Source organism: Tamandua tetradactyla, chromosome 11, assembly GCF_023851605.1.
Source record: "Tamandua tetradactyla isolate mTamTet1 chromosome 11, mTamTet1.pri, whole genome shotgun sequence".
In the NCBI taxonomy this organism is placed as follows: domain Eukaryota; kingdom Metazoa; phylum Chordata; class Mammalia; order Pilosa; family Myrmecophagidae; genus Tamandua; species Tamandua tetradactyla.
The window spans coordinates 7578668-7588297 of record NC_135337.1 but is presented as its reverse complement, the minus strand read 5'-3'; positions in this window follow the sequence as shown (position 1 = coordinate 7588297).

Here is a 9630-nt window from a genome sequence, read left to right as displayed (position 1 = left end):
ATAGTTGTATATTCATCATCATGATAATTTCTTAGGACACTTGCATCAATTCAGAAAAAGAAATAAAAAGAAAACAGAAAACAATCATACATACCAAACCCCTTACCCCTCCCTTTCATTGATTACTCATGCTTCAATCTACTAAATTTATTTTAACATTTGTTCCCCCTATTATTTATTTATTTTTAATCCATATGTTTTACTCATCTGTTGATAAGGTAGATAAAAGGAACATCAGACACAAGGTTTGCACAATCACACAGTCACATTGTGAAAGCTATATCATTATATAATCATCTTCAAGAAACATGGAGTAGCCTTGATTGTATAACGATATAACTAGAAGATGATTGTATAAAGATATAACTTTTACAATGTGAGTATATGATTGTGAAAACCTTGTGTCTGATGCTCTTTTTATTCAGAGTATGGACAGATGAATTAAAAAATACAGATAAAAATAAATAAATAATAGGGGTGATAAGGGGTAAAATAAATTGGGTGGATGGAAGTACCAGAGATCAATAAGAGGGAGGGATAAGGGGTATGGGATGTATTTCTTTTCCTTTTTCTTTCTGTTTCTGGAGTGATGCAAATGGTCTAAAAATGATCATGGTGATGAATGCAGAAATATGTGATGATATTGTGAGCTACTGATTGTACACCATGTATGGACTGTATGTGTGTAAAAAATTGTCAATAAAACTGTTTTAAAAAATAAAAAGAAAGATACAAAAAAAAATCTATCCAAACAGGTTGAGTTAGATTATGTGCTACAGAAAATTTTGATTCTGGACAAAATAAGCCTTTCTTCCCTTGGTCTCAAAGAGTAGGTGAAATTCTGAAATATAGATAATGTCTTCCTTACCCATATATTGTGAATTACCTTAATCCTGACCTGATTGACTTCATTATTATCTCTAAATACCAGGTTATACATAGATAGCAAATCTCTCAAAATCTTGAAATAATAATTACCACTCTGAACTAAATGAGATTATTATAAGAGCTTACTATCTAGGCCCCAATTTCTTATAAATATTTTCTAAATGAAAAGAGACCAGAGAAGATTTGCTCTTTTGTTTCTGTCTTATTTTGCCTCACTGAATGTCCCACAGGTTCATTCACATCATTGCATGTGCATAACTTCGTTCCTTTCTGTAGCAGCACAATATTCAGTCAAATGTATAAACCACTGTTTGCCATTCTGTTCTCAGGCAGTGTATCCTTCAGCCTCCTCCATCCATTGGGCATCAGGTATAATGTCCAAAGTCCACAGTACATCAACACTTTCAATTTTAGACAATTTCATTGTTCCCAAGAAAAAAATAACCAGTAAGCACACCTTCACCAAATAGAAAATCCAAATGTCCCCTTAACCCTTGTCCCTCCCCCCATTATTTATCCCTGGTATTGCTGTGGTACTGTTGATGTTTTCCTGTTAAGCAGCCCACAGCATGCAATAGCAGTTCCCCCTAACCCCGAAATTAAACACTCTTTGTACAAAATTCATAGCTTTGAAGTAGTTCATGCAAGAACTTATATTTCTAGTGTTAATTGATGGGACACATGTATCTATACAACCCCTTTCAATCATGTTCACCATCAATATAGCAATATTACTTATAGACCTACTAATGAACCACTTCACTTCTATCTATTCCTTTACATCTAAGTTCAATCTCATTAGATAACCATTCACCCATCTCTAGCTTCTATGTATCTCTAAGTCCCCTATATTCTGCATTATAATCCTCTGACTTTATGTTTACTATGGTCATAAAAGTTAGATCATACAGTATCTGTCCTTTTGTGTCTGGCTTATTTTACTCAGCATTATGTCCTCAAGGTTCTTTCACCTTGTCATGAACTTCAGGATGTTATTTTGTCTTACTGCTGCATAATATTCCATGGCATGGACAGCCAAGATGGTGGCTTAGTGAGGTGTGGAATTTAGTTTGTTCTCCAGAGCAGCTAGTAAATAGCCAGGAGCAGTACAGAACAACTGCTGGAGCCACATCAGTGACTGGGCACACAGCCTACAACAGTCTGGGCAAGCTGGACGAGCTGCGATCCCACACAGAACTCATGGAGACCAGCACCCCTCCCCCACAGGCTGGTTCCCAGAGGGGAAGTAAAGAGACTTTACAACAGCAGGGCCTTAGTTCCACCATGTTCCACTTGCAGAATTAATTAAAAAATTCTGACTACTGAAAATAGGCCCCCAGCTCAGATAAACCTCAAATAAGAGCTAAGGTACTAGGAGATTTTGCTCTGACACAAAGGTAGCAGGGATAGTGGTGGTGGGGGGAAGGCTTTTGGGATTGGACATCACAAAATGCTTGAAAAGGGCTGGACCCTAAAAAAAAAAAGGAGGGCGGCACATAACCTGGAGATACACAGAGCAACGTACCAACTTAAGCTCTTGATTAACGAACTTGAGGAATGGGGGTTCTGCTCAGAAAAACATTTTTTTTGCTTCGTTTCTACTACTTAACAACTCATTAGATAGAACTGCAAGGCTTCTCAGGCTCCAATTGCCCCGGGCAAGGATGGAATTAAGCTTTCCTGAGAGACAAAAAGGCTGGTCTGGTGAAAGGAGGTAATTCCCTGGAGGCTGTGCCTTCCCCAGGAGAGAGGTGGGGCCCAGCTCAGGTGGAATCCCTCCTTCAAGGAATTCAGACCCCAGGGACCGGAAAACTGAAGCAATCAAAGCCAGCTTGCCTCTCTTATGTCTCAACCACACCCCCAGCAGGAGAATCTGCTAAAGTTAAAGGCACAGCATCTCTTTATGTTGGTGGGAAACTGCAGGCAGACAAGCACCACATATTGTGTAGGATAGGAAAAATACAGAGTCTAGAGGTGTCATAGAAAAGTCTGTTGACCTGCTGGGTCTCACCTTCATGGAAAACTGATGCAGGTGACGACTTCTGACAGGAAGCCAATCCAGTCTGGGAAAATTTGACTGGAGTCTATAATATCTAAGTAGACCCTCCTAAAAAAAAGTCTCCATACAGGCAGGGCAAGAAACAGAACCAAGGTACTTTCCCTGGATGCCTTAGATTGGACATTTCTATAGACTTGTTTTAATAGAGACATTTTCTCAGCCTTAGAACTGCAACCTAGCAACTTATTAAATTCTCCCTCTTAAAAGCCATTCCGTTTCTGCTATATTGCATTCCAGCAGCTAGCAAACTAGAACACATGGGAAATCTCATCAAAAATCAAATCAATGAGTTGAGGGAGGATATAAAGAAGGCAACAGGTGAACAAAAAGAAGAAACTGAAAGTCTGAAAAAACAAATCACAGAACTTATGGGAATGAAAGGCACAGTAGAAGAGATGGACAAAAAAGGAAACCTACAACATTAGATTTGAAGAGGCAGAAGAAAGGATTAGTGAACTGGAGGACTGGACATCTGAAATCCAGCATGCAAAAGAAAATATAGAGAAAAGAATGGAAAAAATATGAGCAGGGACTCAGGGAATTGAATGACAGCATGAAGTACACGAATATACATGTTGAGGGTGTCCCAGAAGGAGAAGAGAAGGGAAAAGGAGGAGAAAGACTAATGGAAGAAATTATCACTGAACATTTCCCATCTCTTATGAAAGACATGAAATTACAGATCCAAGAAGTGCAGTGTGCCCCAAACAGAATAGATCCAATTAAGCATACTCCAAGACACTTATTAATCAGACTGTCAGAGAAAGAGAGAATTTTGAAATCAGCAAGAGAAAAGCAATCCATCACATACAAGGAAAGCCCAATAAGACTATGTGTAGATGTCTCAGCAGAAACCATGGAAGTGAGAAAGATAGTGGTATGTTATATTTAAGATTCTAAAAGAGAAAACCTGCCAACCAAGAATTCTATATCAAGCAAAATTGTTCTTCTAAAATGAAGGGGAGGGCAGTGTGACAGTGGTTCAGTAGCAAAATTCTTGCCTGCCATGCTAGAGACCTTGGTTTGATTCCTGGTGCCTGCCCATGCAAAAATACCCAAAACCAAAAACAAACAAATAAACAAAAACAATGAAGGGGGAAATTAAAACATTTTCAGATAAAAAAATCACTGAGAGTATTTGTGACCAAGGTATCAGCTCTGCAAGAAATACCAAAGGGAACACTAGGAGCAAATAGGAAAAGAAAAGAGAGAAAGAGGTGTGGAGAAGAGTGTAAAAATGAAGACTATCAGTAAAGGTAAAAACAGAAAAAAATTAGATATGACATGTAAAATTCAAAAGACAAAATAATAGAAGAAAGAACTGTCTTTACATTAATAACACTAAATGTTAATGGATTAAACTCCCCAATCAAAAGACCTGGAAGAACAGATTAAAAAACAGGCCCCATCTATATGCTGTATAGAGGAGACTCATTTTAGACTTACGGACAAACATAGTTGAAAGTGAAAGGTTGAGAAAAGATATGTCATGCAAACATTCAGAAAAGAGCAGAAGTAGCTATACTAATATCCAACAAATTAGACTTCAAATGTGAAACAATTTAAAAAGACAAAGAAGGACACTATGTATTAATAAAAGGAACAACTCAACAAGAAGACATACAATCATAAATATTTGTGCACCGAGCCAGAGAGCTCCAAAATGCATGAGGCAAACATTGAAAAGAGAAATAGACACACCTATCATAATAGCTGGAGACTTCAATTCCCCGTTCTCATCAATGGATAGAACATCTAGATAGAGGATCAATAAAGAAACAGAGAATTTTAATAATACAATAAATGGCCTAGACTTAACAGACATTTATAGAATATTACACCCCACAACAGCAGGATACACCTTTTTCTCAAGTGCTCATGGATCATTCTCAAGGACAGACCATATGCTGGGTCACAAAGCAAGTTTCAATAAATTTAAAAAGACTGAAAATCATACAAAATATTGGATCATGAAGGAATGAAGTTAGGACTCAATAATAGGCAGAGTGTCAGAAAATTCACAAATATATGGAGGCTCAACAACACACTCTTAAACACCCAGTGGGTCAAGGAAGAAATTACAAGAGAAATCAGTAAATATCTTGAGGTAAATGAAAATGAAAACACATCATATCAAAATTTATGGGATGCAGCAAAGGCTGTGCTAAAAGGGAAATTTATTGCCTTAAATGTCTATATCAAAAAAGAAGAAAGAGCAAAAATTGATAATTAACTGTTCACTTGGAAGAACTAGAGAAGAAGGCCAAACTAACCCCAAAGCAAGCAAAAGGAAGGAAATAATGAAGATTAGAGCAGAGATAAATGAAATAAAAAACATGAAAACAATCAAGAAAATTAAAAAAACAGAAGTTAGTTCTTTGAGAAAATCAATAAAATTGATAGCCCCTTAGCAAGGTTGACAAAAAGAAGAAGAGAGAGAATGCAAATAAATAAAATCAGAAATGGAAGAGGAGACATAACCTTTGACCCCACAGAAATAAACGATGTAATGAGAGGATACTACCAGCAACTTAATGCTAATAAATATGACAATGTAGATGAAATGGGGAACTTCCTAGAAAGGCATGAACAACCAACATTGACTTGAGAAGAAATAGATGACCTCAACAAACCAGTCAGAAGTAAAGAGACTGATTCAGTCATCAAGAAGCTCCCCAAAAACAAAAGTCCAGGACCAGATGGCTTCACATGTGAATTTCACCAAATATTCAAGAAAGAATTAGTACCAATCCTGCTTAAACTCTTCAAAAAAATTGAAGACTAGGGAAGGCTACCTAACTCATTCTATGAAGCCAACATTGCCCTCATAACAAAGTCAGATAAAAATACCACAAGGCGAGAAAATTACAGACCAATCTCTGTAATGAACATCGATGCAAAAATCCTCAATAAAATTCTTGCAAATTGAATCCAGCTGTACCTGAAAAGAATTATACACCATGACCAAGTGGGATTTATTCCAGGTATGCAACAATGGTTCAGCATAAGAAAATCAATTAATGTAATACACCATATCAACAAATCAAAGCAGAAAAACCATTTGTTCATCTTGATTGATGCAGAAAAGGCATTTGACAAAATTCGATATCCTTTCTTGATGGAAACACTTCAAGGATAGGGATAGAAGGGAACTTCCTCAATATGATAAAGGGAATATATGAAAAACCCACAGCTAACATTATCCTCAATGGGGAAAGACTGAAAGTTTTCCTTCTAAAATCAGGAACAAGACAAGAGTGTTCACTGTCACCACTGTTATTCAACACTGTGCTGAAAGTTTTATCCAGAGCAATTAGACAAGAAGAAGAAATACAAGGCATCAAAATTGGAAAGGAAGAAGTAAAACTCTCACTGTTTGCAGTTGATATGATACTATATGTCAAACATCCCCCCAAATCCACAGTAAAACTACTAGAGCTAATAAATGAGTATAGCAAAGTGTCTGGGTACAAGATCAACACTCAAAAATCTGTAGTGTTTCTATACACTAGTAACAAGCAATCTGAGGAGGAAATCAAGAAAAAAATCCATTTACAATTGCAACTAAAAGAATAAAATATTTAGGGATAAATTTAACTAAGGATACAGAAGACCTATACAAAGAAAACTTTAAGAAATTGCTAAAAGAAATCACAGAAGACCTAAAAAATGGAAGGGCATATCAAATTCATGGATTGAAAGACTAAATATAGTTAAGAAGTCAATTCTACCTAAATTGATTTATAGAGTCAATGCAATATCAATTAAATCCCAAAAACTTACTTTGCAGAAATAGAAAAACAAATAACCAAATTTATTTGGAAGGGCAGCGGTTCTTCAATAGTTAAAAATATCTTGAGATAGGAAAATGAAGTCAGAGGTCTCACACTACCTAACTTTAAGGTGTATCATGAAGCTACAGTGGTCAAAATAGCATGGTACTGCCATGAAGATAGATATACTGAGCAATGGAATCAAATAGATATTCAGATATAGACCCTTTCATCTATGGACAATTGATCTTTGATAAGACAATCAAGCCAACTCACCTAGGACAGAGCAGTCTCTTCAATAAATGGTGCTTGGAGAACTGGATGTTCACATGCAAAAGAAATAAAGAGGATCCATATCTCACACTTTATATAAAAATTAACTCAAAATGGATCAAAGACCTAAACATTAAAGCTAAGACTATAAAACTTTTAGAAGACAATGTAGTGAAATGTCTTATCAAACTTGTAATAGGAGGCAGTTTCCTAGATCTTACACCCAAAGCATGAGCATTGAAGAAAGAAAGAGATAAGTGGGAACTCCTCAAAATTAAACACTTTTGTGCATCAAAGAACTTTGTCAAGAAAATAAAAAGGAATCCTATGCAATGGGAGACAATATTTGGAAACCCATATCAGATAAGGGTCTAGTATCTAGAATATATAAAGAGATTGTTCAACTCAACAACAAAAAGACAAACAACCAATTTAAAAATGGGCAAAAGACATAAACAGACACTTTCCAGAAGAGGGAATACAATGGCTAAAAGGCACATGAAAAGATGCTCAACTTCATTGGGCATTAGAGAAATGCAAATCAAAACCACAATGAGATATCATCTCACACCCACCAGAATGGCCATTATCAAAAAAACAGAAAATGACAAGTGCTGGAGAGTATGTGGAGGAAGAGGCACACTTATCCACTGTTGGTGGGAATGTAAAATGGTACAACCACTATGGAAGGCAGTTTGGCAGGTCCTCAAGGAGCTAAGTATAGAATTGTCACATAATCCAGCAATACCATTGCTAGGTATCTATTCAGAGGACATGAAGGCAAGGACATAAACAGACATTTGCGCACCAATGTTTATAGCAGCATTATTTACAATTGCCAAGGGATGGAAACAGACCAAATGTCCATCAACAGATAAGTGGCTAAACAAGCTGTGGTATATACATACAATGGAATATTTTGCAGCTGTAAGGCAGAATAAAGTCATGAAGTATGTAACAATGTAGATGGAACTTGAGGACATTATGCTGAGTGAAATTAGCCAGAAACAAATACTGTACGATTGTATCGATATGAACTAACATTAATGAGTGAACTTGGAGAATTTCAGTTAAGAACAAAGGTTATTAGGAAATAGAAATAGGGTAGATATTGGGTAATTAGAACTAAGGGATACAGATTGTGCAACAGGATTGATTGTAAAAATTCAGAAATGGATAGCACAATACTACCTGATTGTAGCTCAATAATGTAAGTACACTGAATGAAGCTGAATGTGAGAATGATAGAGGGAGGAGGGCTGGGGGCATATATGAAACCAGAAGGAAAGATAGACAATAAATACTGAGATGGTATAATCTAGGAATACCTAGAGTGTATAATGATAGTGACTAAATGTACAAATTAAAAATGTTCTTGCATGAAGAAGAACAAAGGAATGTCAATATTGCAAAGTGTTGAAAATAGATGTTCATTCATATTTTAAAACTTCAATTTCTGTGTGAGACTGAAGCAAGAAATGTTTATTTGGTGAAAAATTGATATTTTGACTAGTGCATTTCCTAATTTAACTTATATGGACAGTTTAATTGAACACCATAATTACATGGAACCTTGAATAAGGCATGAGATTGTGTTGGTTTGTCCAGGTCAGTGTGATGCACCAATAAATCCCAGAGTGATTTGAACAGTGAATAAAGAAGTATTTGAAAAGTCCCCTTGGGGGAATAGGGAGAAAGGGGGAAAATCTCAACTTCCCCATTTGGAGGATTCCTGATTTTCTCACAAGCAGTGGGCACCACCAAATTATAGGCTGAGTCCTCAATCTTGGGGTTTGCCCCTATGAAATTTATCCCTGCAAAGGATAAGCTAAGCCTACTTAAATTGGGCCTAAAATCACCTCCAAAGAACCTCTTTTGTTGCTCAGATGTGGCTCTCAAGTGACCTCACAACCCCCCTCTACATGGGGCATGACTCCCAGGGGTGTAAACTTCCCCAGCAATGTGGGACAGAAATCCTAGGATGAGCTGAGACTTGGCATCAAGGGATTGAGAAAACATTCTTGACCTAAAGGGGGAAGAGAGAAATGAAACAAAATAAAGTGTCAGTGGCTGAGAGATTTCAGGAGCCCTAACAGAGTCAGGAGGTTAACCTGGAGGTTATTCTTATGCATACAGATGTCCCCTTTTTAGTTTATGTGTATTACAGTGGCTAGAGGAAAGTACCTGAAACTGTAGAGCTGTGTCCCAGTAGCCATGTTTCTTGACGATGACTGTATAATGATATAGCTTTCACAATGTGACTGTGTGATTGTGAAAACCCAGTGTCTGATGCTCCTTTTATCTATGGTATGGACAGATGAGTAAAAAATATAAATAAGAAATAAACAAATAGTAGAGGGAACAAAGGTTAAAATAAATCGAGTGGATTGAAATACGATGGTCAATGAGAGGGAAAGGTAAAGGGATGGCATGTATGAATTTTTTCTTTTTTCTTTCTTTTGCTGGAGAGATGCAAATGTTCAAAAAATGATCATGGTGATGAATATACAACTATGTGATGATATTGTGAGCCATTGATTATAACCATGTCAAGAATGTTTGTATGTCAAAGAATGTTTGTATGTTTGGTTGTTAATTACAATAAAAAATTTTTAAAAATCACCATGGCCTTATAAG